Raw genomic sequence first — 6,292 nt, forward strand, 5'->3', positions numbered from 1 at the left:
GGCCCTCCTGTCCCCCGGCCCAGCCCGAGGGGTCCGTCTGCCTGGCGCAGCTATCGGCTCCACCGAAGTGGGCGACGCCGAGGGTGGAGCAGGGTCCACGTCCTGCACCGGAGCCACCTCCAGGATAGGTGGGTTGGGGAGGGAGGGTGTAGCACAGTGCCGTCGTTGACGGCAGCCACCCTCCCTTCCCTCCCTTATTGTTTAGGGGGTATTGCTTTTTGGTTTTGTTGGGGTAATGGGGATTTTTTGTGTTTTCTTTTAAGGTGCATTCCGGGGTCTGCACCTTTAGGGGGGGGTAATGTCACGTCCTGACCAATATTTAGGTATTATTTCTATTATATTTGGTCAGGACGTGGCAGAGGTATATTTGTTTTGTATTATGGGGTTTTGTGTGTGGTGTAGTGGGGTGTATTAGTTTGGTATAGGTTCTAGGTTTGTTTTTCTATGTGTAGTTTTGGGTGCTGGACTCTCAATTGGAGGCAGGTGTTTCTAGTTGCCTCTGATTGGGAGTCCCATAAGTAGGTGTGTGTTTGTTTGGTTTTCGTGGGTAGTTGTTTTTGCACTGCGTGTTGTGTGCCTGCAAAACTGTTCCTGTCGTGTATATTGTTTTCCAGTGGATGCGTTACTCCTTTTTTGAATTAAAACATGAGCATCCATATTCCCGCTGCAGTTTGGTCTATTCAACACGGCTCTTTTTGTGACAATAATGGCCTATCTGTACTTAATCCTATAATGGCCCGTAGTAATATTATACTCCGATAATGGCATGTAGCAATCTTATAATTGCCTATAGTAATCTGCATTTATTATTTGTTGGATAAAATGTATAGGCGCGCCACCAATATAATTGATCCAAGAAACTAGAGAGGAGGGGAAACCCTACCTCGAGGAAAGAACTTAGATTTGGAAACAATGGTGGAGTAAAGCTGAGGAGATATGGTTATTAGCATAAAGTGGAGGGATGATGAAACTTGTACAAGCATGAAACCGTATAAAAGGAGTGGACTGAGACTGAGTCCGGTAGTTGCTTAATGGACCAACACGGCTTGTTACTTTGTAATAAAGTCTATTTGAATTCACTGGCTCTGGTATCTGAGAGATATTATAGAACAAATATTTCCACAACAGTCCTCAGGAGGCTTCCAGTGGAGGTGCTGGGGTTGTTTGACCAAGTTGAGGTGCTGATCAGAATTTTGCTTGTGGTGCCAGTGTCTTCGTGTGAGTCTGAGAGGAGTTTCAGTGCACTTCGCAGGTTGAAGACTTGGCTATGGGCTAGCATGGGCCAAGAGAGACTGAACGGCGTAGTTGTCTGTAATGTACATAAAGACAGGCAGTCTTGAGGGAAAATATCTGCCAGAAATGTGTTGGATCCATTGAAACCCGCAAACATATGTTCAGTTATTTTGTTCAGTAGTGTGTATAGCAGTGGTTCTCAACCTTTTTTGGGGTACTGGAAGCCTTGCATATTTTGAGGCAAGGCAGGAAAGGTTTTGAGCGGTCTTCAGGGACCCCCACCCCCTCTATATTATATGTCAAGTTACTGGAAACCTTGTGGTACTAAATACATTCATTACACTTTTTTTATTTCACAGACTCCTTGCAATTACACCAGGGACCCCTAGGGGTCCACAAACCCCTATTTGAGAACCCCTGGTGTATAGTATGATATTTGTTTATTTTGTTTAGTAGTTTTCAGTTTTTAGTACATGACAGGACACTTACTAATTATTTATTTTATATTACTTTTTTAATTGCATACTTTGTGTGACATACTTGTCTATAGCTGTTGTGTGAAGAGTTGAGACACTGACTGAACAATAAATAAGTATTTTTGAAGGATATTTTGGTTGATGTATTTGGGTTATTCATTGAAGTAGTTCTTTCACTTTTAGAACTACTTATTTTGAGCTTTTTGTTCTTGTAAAGCTATTGTAGTAGACTCAGGCCAGTGGCACATATTTAATGACTATATAAATATATCAGAAAAAGTAAAATAAAAAGGTAAATTCAATACTGAGACCAACTTTGTGATGGTTCTCAATGGAGATTCTTTGAGATGAGATTGCACCATGCTCATTGTATTTACGAAAACTGCACCCATACACAGTGTACCATTGCCACCTACAGGCCTTTCTTGGTTTTGCTGGTTGTAAATACAAATACCTGCATACATACTGGACTGATAAGGAACACTGCTATAACTATTATTAGCAGTAGTATTATAATGATTTAAACATTTGAACAAGTGTGGACAAACCTTCAGTTAGCTACCTATAAATTATCCAGTAGTAGTAATTATGGTTCCTCAATATACATTTAACATATTACATCGTAGGCTATGTGTTACAGCACTACTTTTGGTGTCCCCCTCAGGAATTGCTGTTGAGAAAATGTCATGTATTTGTCCCCTCCAAAGTTGATATCAGATTTTCGCCCCCGATTACAACATTCCATGTGGCATGAGTGTGTGGGTTGCATTGTTTGACATTGACAGACGTACCTGTATCTGTGTGGCACAAAAGGCACAGTAGACTTACCATAATAATTGACATAATCACAATTTTTTGTCTGTTTCTTGTCAAATCTAAGAAAAAAATCTATCATACTTTTAATAAAGATTTAAGATGGGACATAATATATCGGAATTGGTATATTAAATCAAACACCTTAATTAATTGTGGAATATCTTACAAATTAGACTGTCTCACATGTCTGTTCTGGATGAGTTGAGACTAACCGGGTGAACTGCAGATTTCCACCTGCAAAAGGCCTGTGATATATCTAGTACAGTCCACTGGCCAGTAAACAAGAAATATCATAGGTTCAAGCGATCTCCAACAACTATACTTCATTTTTGGATATATCATAAATATTAAGGGCTATTTGTTGGTGGAAATGTTTCATAATAATACACCAGTGCTGTCAAAAATGTGATTTTCCTTTGCTTTATATATATTTCCACACTATGAGGTTTGAGTGATTCTGTGAAATTGTGAAAATTATGGTAGTGCCATTTTAGTGTAAGAGCTGTTTGAAAAGACCACCTAAATTTTTCGCCTGTTTTTGGTGGGATGGAGTTTTAATAGGGCAGTAAGAAAGAGAGTTCCTACCACCCATTACCAGACAGTGGTGGCGCCACTGTTCTGAATATGAGGCCTCATCAGTTCACCTGGTTGCTGTGAGCTCATCCAGAAGGGACACGTGAGAATGAATATCAAGTAGTAATCTATTCAAAATAGTAAATACTTTAAAAAAGATGACTGTTTTTGCAAATAATGTGTGCATAAAGTGTGCATGTTTGTATGTGTGTTGGCCTGTTATGTAACATCCTCAAGGCCAGCCAGGGACACTTGGTGCATTGGCAGTCTCCAAACCTCTGAGGGGTTCCACATATCTGCAGAGTGGAAAGTCCTGCGAAAACAAACCCACAATTCATGCTGTGCCCTTACTCAATTTATTGAGACGCCAACACACTCTATATACAGTTCTCCATTCATTAAGACAATGTCAGCCTTTTCTTCTCTGCCTACCCTTTAAATCTCTGAAAGCATGGTGTATATCGATGTATGCATTTGAGAAAACCAGGCATTGGAACTGAAATAAGTACAATCACATTCTAACACTAACGTTTTTGTTGTTGTTACTTAAATGATTGAGGACAATATATTTTGTGTATTACCGAGAAATACATAAAAAAATAGAGGTTTCCTAGGGGTTTAGAGGACTATTTCTTTTTTAAGGCTTTAGACTATTACAGCATGTGCACTGCTCAAAAACATAAAGGGAACACTTAAACAACACATCCTAGACCTGAATGAAAGAAATAATCTTATTAAATACTTTTTCTTTACATAGTTGAATGTGCTGACAACAAAATCACACAAAAATAATCAATGGAAATCCAATTCATCAACCCATGGAGGTCTGGATTTGGAGACACATTCAAAATTAAACTGGAAGACCACACTACAGGCTGATCCAACTTTGATGTAATATCCTTAAAACAAGTCAAAATGAGGCTCAGTTGTGTGTGTGGCCTCCACGTGCCTGTATGACCTCCCTACAATGCCTGGGCATGCTCCTGATGAGGTGGCGGATGGTCTCCTGAGGGACCTGGACTAAAGCATCCGCCAACTCCTGGACAGTCTGTGGTGCAACGTGGCGTTGGTGGATGGAGCGAGACATGATGTCCCAGATGTGCTCAATTGGATTCAGGTCTGGGGAACGGGCGGACCAGTCCATAGCATCAATGCCTTCCTCTTGCAGGAACTGCTGACACACTCCAGCCACATGAGGTCTAGCATTGTCTTGCATTAGGAGGAACTCAGGGCCAACCGCACCAGCATATGGTCTCACAAGGGGTCTGAGGATCTCATCTCGGTACTTAATGGCAGTCAGGCTACCTCTGGCGAGCACAGGGAGGGCTGTGCAGCCCCCCAAAGAAATGCCACCCCACACCATGACTGACCCACCGCCAAACCGGTCATGCTGGAAGATGTTGCAGGCAGCAGAACGTTCTCCACGGCGTCTCCAGACTCTGTCACGTCTGTCACGTACTCAGTGTGAACCTGCTTTCATCTGTGAAGAGCACAGGGCGCCAGTGGCGAATTTGCCAATCTTGGTGTTTTCTGGCAAATGCCAAACGTCCTGCACGGTGTTGGGCTGTAAGCACAACCCCCACCTGTGGACGTCGGGCCCTCATACCACCCTCATGGAGTCTGTTTCTGACCATTTGAGCAGACACATGCACATTTGTGGCCTGCTGGAGGTAATTTTGCAGGGCTCTGGCAGTGCTCCTCCTGCTCCTCATTGCACAAAGGCGGAGGTAGCGGTCCTGCTGCTGGGTTGTTGCCCTCCTACGGCCTCCTCCACGTCTCCTGATGTACTGGCCTGTCTCTTCCATGCTCTGGACACTACGCTGACAGACACAGCAAACCTTCTTGCCACAGCTCGCATTGATGTGCCATCCTGGATGAGCTGCACTACCTGAGCCACTTGTGTGGGTTGTAGACTCCGTCTCATGCTACCACTAGAGTGAAAGCACCGCCAGCATTCAAAAGTGACCAAAATATCAGCCAGTAAGCATAGGAACTGAGAAGTGGTCTGTGGTCTCCACCTGCAGAACCACTCCTTTATTGGGGGTGTCTTGCTTATTGCCTATAATTTCCACCTGTTGTCTATTCCATTTGCACAACAGCATGTGAAATTTATTGTCAATCAGTGTTGCTTCCTAAGTGGACAGTTTGATTTCACAGAAGTGTGATTGACTTGGAGTTACATTGTGTTGTTTAAGTGTTCCCTTTATTTTTTTGAGCAGTGTATTTTCTATTGGAATGTAATATATTTAAGCCTTGAATTGTAAAAATATAATAAAAGGAAAACAAAACAAATAAAGCATGTTCAGCATTTACATTAATACCAGTACCACACTACAATGTAGATTAGGACGTATGATATTCTTCCTACAGCTGCTAAAAATGCTGGGCAGTTCCTCAAGGAAGGAAGTTCCTTTCCCTGACTGTATTAGTATTGCTGCCTAAATCACCATCCATTCTTCAGGATTTGGTTTTAGTTTCCTCCAATCCCAAATAAACAATAATTTGAGCCCCTTGATATTGAGATCTGAGAGACTAAAGGACATTAATTTACATTAAAATACTGTATGTGTTTGTTCAAATCAGAATTGATCCTGCTATATATATATTTTTTTACCTTTGTTGAAGTTGGTGGAGTTTGGAGAACACAGAATCACGTTGGGACATGGACATCATACAGTCATATTTACCATGCCATTAGAAAATAGTCTGTGTTGATTTTAAACGTCTGACTTCCTTCAGCTTCTTGGATTGAAATCAAAAACAGGTAATTTCAAAAGTAAATGCATCTTATAGGTGAGTTAAGACTCGCACGCTATAACCGTCATACATTTACTATCTTATTACCTTACAGTGGTTCCTCCTTTAAAAGTTGCGAGCTTACGCCGCGGGACTTAGAGGTAATTTGTGGTTTAGTACGGTACCCTGCATCACCAGTTCATTGCTCCAGACCAGCGCAACGGGGAGTTAGAGCACTGATTATGCTTTTGGGTCCTACTGTGTCTCTAACGGGAATGATACACTAGCACAGGATTCCGCGCGGTGAAACACCGCTTCCCATTCATTTCAATGGAAGGAAAGAGGTGAGAAGCGGAGAGGGCGGGGGACCTTTGGGCGGTGCGAAAGTGGCGTGGGAGGCGGTGAAAAATAAACTTTTCCCAACTTTATGCAAATCACCAGCGCCGACCCCTGGGCGA

Source organism: Salmo salar, chromosome 22 (assembly GCF_965601325.2).
Source record: "Salmo salar chromosome 22, fSalSal1, whole genome shotgun sequence".
In the NCBI taxonomy this organism is placed as follows: Eukaryota; Metazoa; Chordata; class Actinopteri; order Salmoniformes; family Salmonidae; genus Salmo; species Salmo salar.